Source organism: Bactrocera tryoni, unplaced genomic scaffold (genome assembly GCF_016617805.1).
Source record: "Bactrocera tryoni isolate S06 unplaced genomic scaffold, CSIRO_BtryS06_freeze2 scaffold_9, whole genome shotgun sequence".
Taxonomy (NCBI): domain Eukaryota; kingdom Metazoa; phylum Arthropoda; class Insecta; order Diptera; family Tephritidae; genus Bactrocera; species Bactrocera tryoni.
In genome coordinates, this window is record NW_024396545.1 from 671,433 (window position 1) to 686,517 (window position 15,085).

At 31.5% G+C, this 15,085-nt stretch overlaps 1 protein-coding gene across 1 annotated transcript in view; it reads left to right on the top strand.

Annotated features, from left to right (window-relative positions):
* Window positions 1–7,300: 7,300 nt before the first annotated feature.
* The window catches only part of LOC120782030 (knirps-related protein), an 82,492-nt gene continuing 74,707 nt past the window's right edge, over window positions 7,301–15,085 (top strand). Inside the window, exon 1 of the mRNA XM_040114186.1 lies at window positions 7,301–7,402. The gene's annotated coding sequence lies outside the window, so the exon portion shown is untranslated. The remainder of the gene's footprint in view (window positions 7,403–15,085) is intronic.

Consider the following 15,085-nt stretch of genomic DNA (forward strand, 5'->3'; position numbering starts at 1 on the left):
CGTCATCGTCAACCGACTCATTTGCTGCTCCTCCTCTCCACCAACAACTGACGATGTCGTTACGCTCATAAATGTATACTTTTTTGTTGTTTACTCATTGGTGTTGTTGTTGTTTTAGTCGTCTTCGCTACGCTTGTAATAACGGTGCTCTGATTGTGTTAATCGAGCCAATCAAATGCTACAGTGTATCGCTGTCGTTGGCGATCGTCGTTACACTGATCGCAGAACGATGTCGCTTACAAATAGTTGTTGTTTTTGTGGAGAACCTATATTTTGTTGTTGCTTATTAACTGCTACTCACTCTCTCAAAAGCAGTTACATTTTGGTTGAGAATTCAAACCGCATATAAAGCAAATAAAAACAAGTTATGAGCGCGCTCATGGCAGTGAGAGAGTCGAAGGGAGCGCAAAAGGCAGCGCTTAGACGCAGCTATTCGGAACTGCGACTGAGCTTTGTGAACGCTGACGTCTGCTGCAGCGTTCCTAACAGACTGGCAGTGAATACTGCTGTTTGAGAAGCTATGGCGCCGCAGCGTTTACAGCAACTGCTAACAGCGAGTTAACAGTTTGGCTGCTCCTATTGCTCTGTTACTAGTATAACTCATGTAAAGCAATATCACTGGCGCACCTTAATAGGAAATTTTAATAATTTGGTTTATTTTTCCATATGTGAATTTTTTTAGTGCATTCTGCCAAAATTTCCGTTCAATCTAAACTGGAGTTATGGCAAAAATATTTACAAAACTATTTCGCAAGCTTTGAAATTAAACGATTTCAAAAATAAATTTCAAGTTTACTTCACTCCTATAAATTTTAATTACACACATAAATATTAATAAGCTAATATTTTATTTCAGGCGGTAAAACTGTCGACAAATAGCACTGTTTGTTAAAATATTTCCGCCAATCAACGCCAGTGTCAAGCAGAAAATTTAATTTTATACAACCCGCATCTCCCTGATTGTTTATGTTTACTATCAGACGTCAAGCGTGGACACTTTGCATGCTCAATTGCACACATTCACTTTTATAGACAGGTCAAAATTAATGTTTAAGCGCAAAAACAGTTATTATTCATATGAGAAATTTATGTTGCACATATTGCAGTCATAAGCATAAAAATGTGGCATGAACCTTCAAAAATTTATAGCAAAGCGGCTGTAAAAATTGTGCATATTCATAATGGCAGCGAATATAAATTGCATATTTCTGTGTATATCTGTATATGGTGTACTTAAATTTAACCATATATTTTTATGTGTATATGACACATATTTCTGCTTACAATAGTTCCAATAAATATTAATTTCTATTTTAATACCTCATTAGAAGAGAAGCATTTGTGGAAGTGGAAGAGCAAAATTCATATGTGAATGTATAAAACTAATAGTTGTGTGTTTAAAAAATTTTTTTACTGGCTAAAAATGCTTGTGTAATGATTCAAAACTAAATACTTTTATTTAGCTCGTTTAGGTAATATATTTTCCTTTTAAGGCTAAATAATGTGTTGTTTACTGCCCGACGACAGCTTGATGAAAAGTATGAGTGGCTTATGCTACCTTAATGGATATACTAAATTTATCGCAATTTAATTGTTTTAAATTTTTTTAAACATTGTTACTTTAAATAAAAAATGCAATTTAACAAACCAAACATTAATTAATCTCTTATTGAATATTGTAATATGGTATGACAAAGTGCAAAAATAAAAAGGAAAAATATAAAATATATTATAAAAGCTTTATTAAAAAAAAAAATAATAACATATTTAAAATATTTATAATGTTTTATTGTTTTCTTTTTGGATAAGCATAGCTTTTATAAAAAGCCAGTAAAGAAAATTAAAAAAAATAATAATAAGTATAATATAAAATATTAAGATGGTTATAATAAAATATCAAAAAATATTCTAAATTCAAAAACTTTTAAAATCAATTGCTTGCGTATAACAATATGTAATATACTTCTTTACCTACCTACGAAACAAGAGTACAATTTGTAGTTGTGTCGCATTTGCTGAAATAAAATAAATTTTCTGCCGCCCATATGTTCCTCTTTATCCGAAAAAAGTGAGTTAAGTAAACTGAATTATATGAAGTAGTCACTTTCGATGTAAACTTATTTGGAGGCTGCCAAAATTAATTAATATTAGCTTTCCACCATCCAAAAGTCGTAAAAATCAAAACAGTTAAATAAAAAATAAACCAAATATACACTTTATTGTTTCATGTAAAAAATAAAGCAATTGTGTTACACCAAATTCCTTTAAAATTTCTTTTTTCTTTCAATTACTTTTCGTTTTATCAAAAATTATTGGCTCTCATAATTATGTATGTTATCATTTTACAGAAGACTGCTGCAGCGAACTTGCTATTCACATACTGTTAAATGTTCAACAATGACAACATGAGCGCAGCAATTTCGGCATATGAGTTGCATAAACTAACAACGCTGTTATAATTTAACAGAATATGTTTTAATAACGACTAGAAATTAGGCGATGTAACTGGTGCATTTGTAGACAATGTTAAACACAAAACTGTTAACAGTTGGCATGCTTAACAGCTAAGAGTTGCGGTTTGTGCAGCCACAGTACTTGAGATATTTAAGCCGGGGACATTAACAGCTGTAATGTTGAACAGTGAAGAGGTTGGCCATTTAATATAAGAACAAGCCTAAGTGACATATGTAATTGCTGGTCAAAATACTGTTAAGTGTACTCGTATATAAATGCTAACAGCCCTAGAGCCAGTACGAAGTATGTGAAAGGTCTTCTTCTTTTGATAGAATATGCAGTCAATGTAATAAATAGAATCATTTAAAACATTAACGTTAACAGTTCAGTTCTATAACAGTTAGTAGGTACAACAGCAAAGGTTAAGCTAAGTACATTCTGTAACAGTAATTGGCATTTCAGATTTATACATCTAGCATTTTGCTACAAATATTGTCTGAGTTAAACATATGCACATAAATATACATACATACATATATTCAGATGTATTTTATTTAAAAATATGTATACAAAAAATTATTACTGCCTATAAAAATAAAAAAAAAAAATTTGTTTTTTAATAAAAAATGATACGGATCTGTATAATTAGTATATAAATTCAAGTGATATAGTCTTTTATTTCTCCTTACAATTTAATTTACATATATTGTTTTTTTATTCGTATGAATCTCCAACATAACCATTAACTTGAAATAAATAAATTTAACTCTTAAAAGTGCGCCAAAGTTATGCTTCCAACGACTCTATTAAGTGGTTTCTATGTGATGCTCTTTATATTTGGAAATAGGGAAACTACCAAGAAGCCCAATTTGGAGATTGGAGCATCGTTACAGTAATGTATTTGGGAAAAAAATTCACCCATAATATTTTATTTTCATTATTTTTTTAAAACATCTCATACTCATAACATTGTATAAATTTGTAAATCTTAAAACTTATTTTGTTGCTTAGAAACCTTAACTTATTTAGTATAATAAACTGAAAATAATACATATTTAATACTACTTTTTTATTACTAATTTTTAATATAATTTTTAGCTTTATATAGTAGTAATTTTAGAATTTCCATATTGGATTTTAATAATAATAATTTGATTAAAATGTATATTGTTTTAAATTCACATATTTTACAAAATAATTATTAGTTATGAAAGCCATTTAATTTAACATTCTGTTATAATAGCACTCCAATAAAAATACATTAATCAATTACAAACCTCAACATTAGCAGTCTGCTCGATCTATTTACAACTCTTAATTTTTTGACATTATGCACATAAGTATGTATTTCAACTTCTGAATTTATCCTATGGTATACTCTGCTGCTAACATTAAAATCTTCCAAGCAGCGTCGCTGCCACTGTTAGCATACCTCCAAGCAGCTGTAGCATCTGCTGTAATGTTACTTCATCAAAACTCTGCTAAACCGCTGTTCATCTGTCTGAGATCACAACATCTGCGCTGCTGACGCATCCGTGCATGCTGCTACTGCCGTCAAAGAGATGCTGTTGCCGCAATTGCGCACAGCCACAGCGCTGCGCTGAGCCTTACATTACCTACACTCGGCTGTTAGTCTTGTGTGCGTGAACTGGTCTGCCTGCCAACCAGCCCGATGCCTGCACATGCTATTGCACATACAGTGGTAGCTATAGGAAATATTTATATCTGTGTTTGTGTGTGTATGCTTGTGTATGCATGGCCAGCGAGCGCATACGCGCATGCTGCTGCCGATTGCTTTGCAGAATGGCTTTGCAATATTCGCCTTTAGTGGTACTTCGCGCTTCTTTCTTGCTGGTTCGTTCGTTTGATCAGCTAAACGACAACACGACGCGGCAAACACGACCACGTAAACAGCACGTCCCAGCGACGGCGGCACACATAGATAGACAGAACGAAAAACCAAACAACAATCAGCCGGCTAACGAAACGACGACGGCAAATCCAAACGCGGTGTAAAAATAGTAAATACTCGAAAATGTGGTTAGTTGATGTGGCGTGTTTTTTAATTTGACGACGGTGTATTTTATAAACAATAACGGTGTTTACGAGCGCCTGACTGTGCATATGCATGTTTCTATGTATGTATGTGTTAATGTAGCTCTGTTCTTTATTTTGCTGCTGCCAGGGTTAGCCCTGCGCTGCAGAAGCAGCAGTCCAGCTACAGAACTCTGTGTGTTTTGGAGACTGTGAAGTTGGTTCTTTGTGTACCTTAAGTAGCCGGCTAATGGGTGCATTGTGCGGTTGCAAATTAAGCAATTTTCGAAAATTAATTAAAAACGTTTTTAAATCAAATATTTAAAGATTTTGTTACAAAAAGTGCATTACATAATTTATAAATATAAACTCGTGTAACTAAAAATAGTTTTTAGCGCTGTGTAAAGGTATGTCAAATAGTGTGCTAAACAACAGTTATGAGTACTATAGAGACGAATTGGGAAAGGTGTGTGTAGCGGAACTAAGTTTTTTTCGTTTTGAAAGTACATACAGCGAAGCGTAAATAAATTTTAATATTAAAAAAAATTTGATTTTTAAAAATAATTGAATAAAAATTTTGTATTATATTATATATTTATGTATAAAATGTGTAATATGTGGACTTAATCGGACAGGGTATTAAATAAAAAGCATTATTACAAAAACAAATAAAAGAAATATATATTTAAAAAAAAATTTACAGAAAACTTACAAAACAGCATTAAAAATTACATGTTAATGATGCATACAAAAGCAATGCTACCTGAGAGTTAAATTAAAGAAGCATAACAACAACAGAAAGTGCTTTTTGCTTCCAATTAAAATTTAAAAAAATCTTATAGAAAGAAACTTAACTAAAAAGTATATTTCATGCCGTTTAAAAAATATGAATCGATATGGACATAGCTGAACTAAGTGGTGAACAAAACACTGCTACCACAACAAAAAATATTTTTTAACTTTTTTAATTATAAATAAAAACACTATTTTAATGAAAACTGTATCAAAACTTATAAAAAAATAAAAAAAAAATTTGTTGTTTGTAAAAAATTAATGAAAATTGTTGGTTTTTTTTTATTAAAATGTATTTTTTTTGTTTTTATAAATTTTTATTAAATTGCCAGATGTTATAAATTTTATATCTAACGCTAATTATTTATTTCAAAAATGTTATCAACTACTTTTTATGAAATATTTCCATTTCATTAATATCATCAATAAAATTCTCGCCTAAAACTTTTTTATCAAAATGTTAATAAAATTCTTTGTATAGAAAATATTATCAACATTTTTTTTATGAAATATTTTCATTATTTTTTCTATGCATATCAAAAATCTTAAGAAAAAGCGCTGTAATTATAAAAAAATTTAGCCAATAAAAATGAAATATAAAAATCTTCTTTTTCACCAACTTTCCGTGTCACTCTACTTTCTTCCACGCGCTGCTGCAAGCGAGTAATGTTTACGCGCACACCTTGCACTTACAAAACAATAACAAACACTCAGCTAAACTTACATGTACATGTATACAGATACGCAGTTACATATGTAAATGCGCCAGCAAACAGACTAACCTATGCACTTGTCATCGCACCAGAAAGACCAACCGACTTGTCATAGTCTACTGGCTTTTCGACGCCTTGACGCTTGCCTATCACTACTGCGCTATTGACTTGGCGCTTTCGCATTTCATTTGCCATACCCCTCGTACCCGCCACCGATTGACAACAACTCAAACTGGCGACCAAATAAAGGTGTGCTCTTCTAATACCAATAATTTGTAGATCAACAGTGCGCCGTAAGTCACTGCTGGCGAAGTGCAATAAAAGCAAATAAAAAACTTAAAGTAATGCATAGTGAAATGCAACAAGATCAACAGCACTAAATCGGAGCAAATAGGCGCAGACGTTTGTAAAATAAAGCGTAAAAGTGCAATTTACTAAAACAAACAAACTTATGTAGCTGTAGTGCCGTTTTTTACGCACATATTTCAACATTTTTAATTTTTTTTAGCCCTTAAAACTGCAAACAATAACAAAAACTGTACGACATTTGAAAATCATTTGTCAACTATTTGCTTGCCAAAGTATTCCTGGAAGTTAATAAAAAAGACTAAAATAGAAATTGCAATACAAAATATAAAAAAAACCGTCTGACGAAAATTAAGCAATAAGGCATAAAGTCTTCTGCTAAAACTACGTAACAAAACAAAGCAACAAACACAGCAATTACAACAAAGAGCTAAGCATGCCTAATTGCGGTGGAAAGGTCATATGCGCAGACGCAACTACCGCGCATGCATAAAGGCTCAACAACAACAACTACGCACGCAAGCGTTTAGCGGAAAATATTTTGTTTTGGCTGACATTGCGTGGCGTAAATGTAAATGCAATAAGAAGGCAGCACAAAACGTGACCAAAAAAACCAAGAGTGTGGACAAATGCTTGATTTTGTTTAGTATTGAACAAATATTGCAAAATATGCTGCTGAGTTTGGGAAAAATTATGCGCAAAATCAGCAAAAATACAAACACAATAAATAAATAATAATAAATAACTATTGTAAAGTAATATAAAAATATATAAAAAATAATATATTTAGTGCAATATAATATATAATAAAATGAGATATTAAAAAATTAATGAAAAATTGTTAAAAAGATATACTATATACATGTAAATAAACAAAATAATTACAGAGTTTTAAAAATATACTAGAATTAAAAAAAATATATTGACAAAAAATATTTGCTGAAAAAAATTGTAATCTACAATAAAGCATAAGCATTTAAATAACGTGAAAATTACTTCAAAATATTATTTGCTACAGAAATACAACAACAAACAAACTACAGCTATATATATTCGGATAAATTTTCGGATAGCTTAACTTAGTTTCCTGCATTCTATATAAGGTATGTACTATTATAAGCTCATTTATGACAACAATTTATTAATAACACTTTTAGTTGTAAAATACATTCTCGGAACCGTCGCTAACGAACTATTGAAGCTATTCTTATGTTGAGATATATAGATGTGGATTTCAATGCGACCTTAGATCTATTGTGCCAGCTGTTCTACTAACTGACCGATCAAAATCAAGTTCTTGTATGCAAAAGTTTTTTTGAGAAGGATTAGCAGAATTATGGCTTCTCTACAGCTTTTGTTAATATTTTTTTCTTATTTACTCTCAAAATTATAAAAAATCTCAATTTTTTAATATTATTAATCCAAATCTATTAGTTATATAACTTGCTTACATTTCAGCTAAAGGATCAGTAGAGTTGCTCTCTTTTTTCGATCTGCTAAAGGGTTTTACGTATTAATAATATATTCGAAGTTTAACAATTATTTGTCTAGAACTAACCGATACCACTAATTACGAATGCTCTCTACCGAAGCCTTTAAAATTTGTCGCGGTCAATCTTTGACTCCGTGCCTTCCCCAGTTGTTAGCCGCTTACTCGACACACTTAGCTACTGTCGCCATACAACTAATAAACATTTAATCCCCATTATTGTAACTCACAAATTGACTTAAGTTCGAATGTACAAAAGACTTAAGCAACAAACCAGCTGAAAAATTGTAGGCTTTTCCTATAGCTCACAGTATTTGAATTTTTTTTCGAGCCTCTAGTAAATAACGGTACTTTTGTGATAATATTTCATATTTATTTATTGTAATTGTGCAGATTATCACACTCTTCCGCAAGACTTCAATTCGCTGCCAAGCAAGACTGCAATCGAAGCTCCACTTCATAAAAGTAATAATAGGCGGCAATATTCCTTATACGTAGCAATAATATTAAATTTAATGGCATTCATAATGAAAACTCAATGATTATGACATAATAGGTTGTCAAAAAAGTCTTGCGGTATTTTCGCTAGTTGGCGCTGAAAGCGCGTAGTTCTAGTTTTATTCGTCGCATCGGGTCATGCTATACCTTTCTGGAAAACTCATTTCACGCGCTAACACATGTTTGATTGATTGTCGTTTCTTTTAAGTCGTTCGTGAGTTATAGCGTCGCAAACATGGAGCAAATAAAGAGAAAATACGACATATTTTACAGTACTACTACGATAAAGGCAAAAATGCATCTCAAGCCGCCAATAAAATTTATGCAGTTTATGGACCCGATGCTGTTTCCATTACCACCGCACAACGATGGTTTCAACGTTTTCGTTCTGGTGTAGAGGTGGTCGAAGATGCGCCACGCTCCGGAAGGCCTGTCGTCGAAAATTGCGATAAAATCGCTGAATTGGTCGAAAGAGACCGGCATAGTAGCAGCCGTAGTATCGGTCAAGAGCTGAGCATGAGTCATCAAAAATTCATTTCAATTTCAATAAAAAAAAATTCAATAAACAACCGCAAGACTTTTTTGACAACCCATTATTTAGTTATTTTTTGTACAATATTTGAGGAATCTCACAATTTTTTTTTAATTTTTTCTATCTTATTAGTTCTGGTTGTAATATACTCATTCCCATAATAAGTTAATGGAACATCTTTGATTTCCTTGTAAGTTTGTTTAAAGGCTTAACTTTTAACTTAAGGCTTAACGTTGGAAATAAAACATAAATAGTCCCTCAAAACCATTGCAGAAAACGATCATAAAGATATTACATACTCTGCTTCATTTTATTTACTATAAACATAATAATGAAATTGGCTTGTCTCTTCAGAGTTTATAATTCTTTGTCTTTATGTGTTCATTGACCTCACTTTCTTTAAACGGATTGAATGATTGACTTCTATCTTCAAGTGCAAATTGACGCTATGCTGACTACTATCTACTACTCATTTTTTATTGCCTACACTCAGGCGCATTACTTATAATTTCTATTGGTCTAGTGAGCTGGTGTTTATTATTCCCCTTCCAATTCCAATTAGAATATTTTTGAAGATTTCTTTTCAGATTTTTTTTGATAAATTGTGCTATTGCGAGCTTTAAGTATCTACATGATGATCAGCTGATTGGACAGAAATTTAGAACTGTACTTCAGTTTTTAGATATGTTAAAAAAAATTAACTTGTTAAAATGCTTTTATTATGCTTTAAAAAGTATTACCTTATATAAAAGCAGGTAAATAAATAAAGTTTTTATATAAAGTTACTGAAAAAAAAGCCATGTCGTTTGGCATGCCGCAAAATATACTATTAGCCACCATTTGGTTTACAGTTATTTTCCACGTTGAAATTTGTAAAGTCCGTTTAGAGAAACAAAATTTCCACGCATGTAGAAACAGACTCCAACTTTGTTAGTATAAACTCAATCTGAGGAAAATTCGCCAATGATTAGGCTCAGCCACTACAACGCCATCCATAAAGAGAGAAAAGAGCTAAAATATGTATACCTTCGCTTTTCTTCTCGTGCATTCAACTTCTTATGAACAAAACCCAGCTTAATTGCAATATACTGCTCGAAGCATCATCATGTGTACAACCTCAGTATAACCCCTCGCATGTTTAATTTATATAGTATACTATCTATTTACAAATTGCCGGCAGCCATCTTTGCTGTCTAATAAATGCAAATGCACGTGTGCATGAAATGCTCTCATATGGCTATGCCATATGTCATTCAAACGCAATATGAAATGAATTTGTTGTTGACTTGAGAAATATCGCTCGGTGAAATTAACTGCAAACATGCATATGTATATGTGCTTGTATAACAAGTGCAGCTAAAAATTATCTAACGTTTTCATTGCATGCAAGTAAACAGTTTAAAAGTTCAGCGAAATTCGCAAAAAAAAAGCAAAAATACTTTTCTTACGTGCAACAAGCGCAGCCAAGAGTGCGACTTGACGAATAAATATGGCAGTTTTATTATACAATCTGTGTAGCCTGACAGCTCGTAGTCTTAATTTTTAATAGTGCAATAGTGCTGATTTTAAAAGTGCAAGGCAAACATATTAAATATATAATAAGTGTCGGTATGTATGTATGCTTATATATATATTTATTTACATATATGTATGTATGGGTACATATAAAAGCAGTGTGCGTTTGCGTGCATATACATACATATGAATATATAGTAAATTTACGATACAGAACTATTTGTACTCGTAGTGTCGGCTTGCTTTCTTAAAAACTGTAGCTGAGCTTACTTTGTCTGCTAATATATGCGTACATCATATACCATATAATATATGTGAGAGGAAATTATTATTTCAAAGTAAGCATAATAAAAGCATTTTGTACTCGTGCATATTTGCTTGTTATATCTAATATAAATATAGTTTTATTTGTTCCAGTTTATGTTTGCATATTATACAATATAAATAACATATATGTATGTAGATATATAGAAAATATATATGCTTGTGCTTACAACTGAGTTAGATGATTGGTTTTAAAACTTATAATAAAAAAATTTTAATGTAAGGACTGATATACTTAAGCTGAGTTCGAGAAGCTAATAAAATTTTAAGACAAGGTTTTTTATGGTATGAAATCATATTTATATAAATATATTTATAAATTGACAGCCGAGCGACTACTAACATTGACAAAAAATTCTGATTTTGGACGAAATTGGGAAGGAAAACATGTTTTTAAAAATTATCTTAATGCAATTTTCAGCAACATTCCAGTTTCTTGTAGAAAAATAGTCGATAAATAATTAGAGTATTATATAAATATAAAAAATTTGGGTATCCAATTAAAGGGGTATACTGGCCTAGAAGCATGAATTTCAGGTAATTTTTAAAGTGTCGTAAAAAAAGGCAATTAATATTTTTACTATCCATTTTTTTATAAGTTATTTGTTAATTTTAGAAGAGTACAGAAAAAAATTAAAAACTAAAAAAAGTAAAATATTTCAAAAATTATGAGCTGACGAAGTGGGGGGTCTCTAAAAATTTCCACGTGACCATACCCATGATTTCAACCCTCCTAGTTATCTGAAACCAAAAAAAAAGATTATTAATCTAGAATAATGTCGCAATGGCCGGAACTACGGAAAAGTGGGAAACATTTTTTTTCACAAAATGGCGACTGCCTGAAAAAAAAAGTTTTTTTGGATCACTTTTTCTGACTATTTCGAATTTTTTAAAAATAATAAAAATAAAAATTTGGGGATGGGGCTAGTTCCAACCATAGACAAGCCTATAAAGAAGGCTCTATAAAAATTTCAAGTAAATCGGTCCAGTGGAAATCGTGGCTATCGTTCCGAAAAAAGTCAGTTTTGAGAAAAACGCTTTTGAAATTTCGCGTAAAGTCTTTCGTTCGATTAGTTCCAGCCGAACCAGTTTAGATGCCGGGTCAGAAAAATGCCTATATCTCCGAAAATAATTTGAATTTTGAAAATTCTCTTGTACACATATTCTTGAATAGTTAAACTTTGCAAATTTAAAAAAAACTCGATTTTTTTAATTTTCTAGACCAGAATACCCCCTTAATGTGATATTTCATATTTACTAGAGGATCCGGCCACGCGTTGTTGTGGTATACATTTTATAATATTATTCATATAATAAACGATTCAATAAATTGAAAATTATATTTACGAATGAAGGCCAAAACGGTTTTGTCGGTATAAGAATACAAAGGATTCTACTTGAGGCTTAATTTTGCATATATTCATACAAATAAATTTCATTGAAAAAAACGAATTAAATGATGCTTTCTCAATGTCTGGTTAGCAGCATATCTGTTTGGTTAATAGAGTTGTTCGCTTAATAGATTGTACTTAATAAACATTAACAAATTGTGGGACCGGCCAATGCGTATGTTTAGTGTAGATGTCCACTTAAGAGAGCAACCATTTAGTAGAGCATTCACTGAATTTTTTAATTAACCTGTGTCCAGTTAGAACAAACTTAGAAAAGTTGGCTCCAACTGGACACAGTGTGCTAAATTTTACTAAAATCGGTTCAGTAGTTTAGGATTCTTTTGCATTGCGTTTGCAAACAACGTGAGACGTACTTTTTATATATAAAAATGAGTAAAGGTTTACATTCAAATGTCTGTATAACTTTACTTTTGGTATGCTCATAAAGCTATTCTCTTTGAAAATGGCAAAGTTAAACTAACGTGGATTTTGTACAAACTTTATAGAAATGTTTTTGAATTTTTTGTATTTTTCTCCAGTAAGTGCAATAAATACAGTCTGTTAAGTGCAGCATAATTTTCAAATTTACTGTTTTATTTTGAAAAGAGTGAGCACAATAAGCCATCCAATAGTGCTAATTACTTATCCACAATAACAGTGGTGATTTTGAAAACTTAGAGTGAAACTATACTGAGTTCTACTTTATTATTAGTGAGTTTACTTTTTTAAGAATAAATTTATTTGATTTATAAAGCTTTGTAGTGCCTTGTGAGAACGTGTGTATGTTGAATTATTTCAGAGAGGAAGTAATATTTTTATTTCTCCAATCACCAATCAGCAAAACAGTATTAATTTGAATTCCAAGCCTTACGTTAGGTGGAAACAAAAATGGTTTACAGTAATCACTTTGTCAGTATTAAAGTACATATATGTATGTATGTCTTCAGTGTCAAGTTCTATGTGCTCTCTCGCATAAATAGCCCTTAAATTAATTCCTTAAACTCAGCTCAGTTTCAATAAAGCCAACTTGACCGCAGATCACTTTTCCTTTCAATCGAATTTTGTTTTTCCTCATCCACATCTTCAACAAATGTACATAAATATTATTTGTTTGACATTTTTCTATGTATTCTTATTCACCAATATTTATTTTGTCGCCTTCCAAGTTATTCCCACTAAATGTAACACACTTATGCCAACGATTTTGTCAGTCCTCGAAACACTTTTCATAAGCACTTTTTTGATGGCTCAACTTTTTCTACAAATTTTGTTTTATCTCTTCGATCGTTCCACGGAGCGATAGTTTTTGACAGTTTGGGAAACAAGAAAAAATCACACAGAGAAAAATATGGTGAATACAGTTGGTTCAGCGATGGTTTTAGTTACGTTTTTGATTTTAAATTCGGTCACAATCGGGACTCGTTGCGATGCATGCATTATCATCTAGTTCTTGCACAAATCCGGGCCTTTTCAACGGATGTTCTTATGCAAAAATCTCAATACGGTCATATAAAGCTCCTTATTGAGCGTCTGTCCATCCGGAACAAATTCATAATGCACCAAACCACGAATATTGATTTTTGAGCAGCTAAGGCGTGGTTTTTTGGTTTCGGCTCATTTTTTTCTCTTCATTCCGATGATTGTTGATTGTCTCATCGTCAGTTATAATGTTCTCCACAAATATGTGGTTTGTGTCTAAAGAGACCTTTTATGGTACTCTTTTTGAAAATAATTATTCTTTATCGCAACGAGTGGAGCAAGAACGCGTTTTATAACCAAAATATCTAACAAAGTTCTCTTGCCATCTCCCTACCGATTTTCAAGCACCATATCCTTAACTTTTTTTAATATTTGCATCAGTTGAAGAGGTCGAAGATCTTTCAGAACGAGGCATGTCTACAGCAATCTTTCGTACATCTTTGTATTCTTTCGTATCACTAGTAGATTTGCATTTTCCCACATTCGCAACGATTCTGCAAAATAAATTTGATTAGAATACAAATTTTGAGAGAAATTCTTTGTTCGATATTTTTATCCATTGTAAAAATCGCAGCACACTACTGATGTGTAAAGACTTAAGAAGCTGCTGTAAACAAACTGGTTGATAGATCGCGCTCTTATTCGTATAATAAAAAAGAAAAGTTCTACCAACTTAGAAAACTAAACGTTTTAGGAATATAATTTACCTGTGGAATTTAAATTACGATTTTCTAATTTTTCCTCACAATTGCCATGACAGTAACATATTAGGATCAGCTTTATTTCAAATAGCTGGAATGCCTTAACCATTTAATTTTAATTTTTGACTGCAATTATTCGTTTAATAAAAAAGGAGACGCTATAAAGCGTATATCTTATTGATCAATGTGACAAGCTGTGTCGATTTTATAATGTCTGTTTGTCTATCCGTTGCACTCGTCCTTCTTTCCACAAAAAGCTGCTTATTTGTCATAACCGCCGATATCGGACGATAATATAGTCGCCATACAATCTGACTGATCAATATCAAGTTTTTGTACAGAAAACATTTTATTCATTAAAATATCGTTTCGAAATTTGGCATGGATATATATCCTTAGCAAAGGTATGATCAGAGCATAAATTGTTCAAATCGGCCCTTTATAGCATATAGCTACAGAAACTGATTGGTCTAAATCATATCCTTATATGGAAAATCTTTTTGTTTGACAAATTATATTCATAAAATCATGGTCATATTATTTTCTAAAGAAATTCTAAGAACTCAGAAAAATTTGTTACAATCGGCTCTTTACGCATTCAAGTGATTACTGGCCGAGATTGCAAACATCTGTTATGTCGATTTGTAGCAGTCTAAGTCACTAAAAGAAATAAATTGAAAAAACTTTCGAAAACATTTCCTTGAACTAATAATTGTTCAAAATAAAGTAATATTTTTTACATATTTTCTATAAGAACCATTTTTTTCCTCCTTTTCTTCTTCTCTCTCTAAAATTATTTGCTCAATTCTGCCACATCTACTTTGCATTGCATTATTTTTCACAATACTACTTAATTT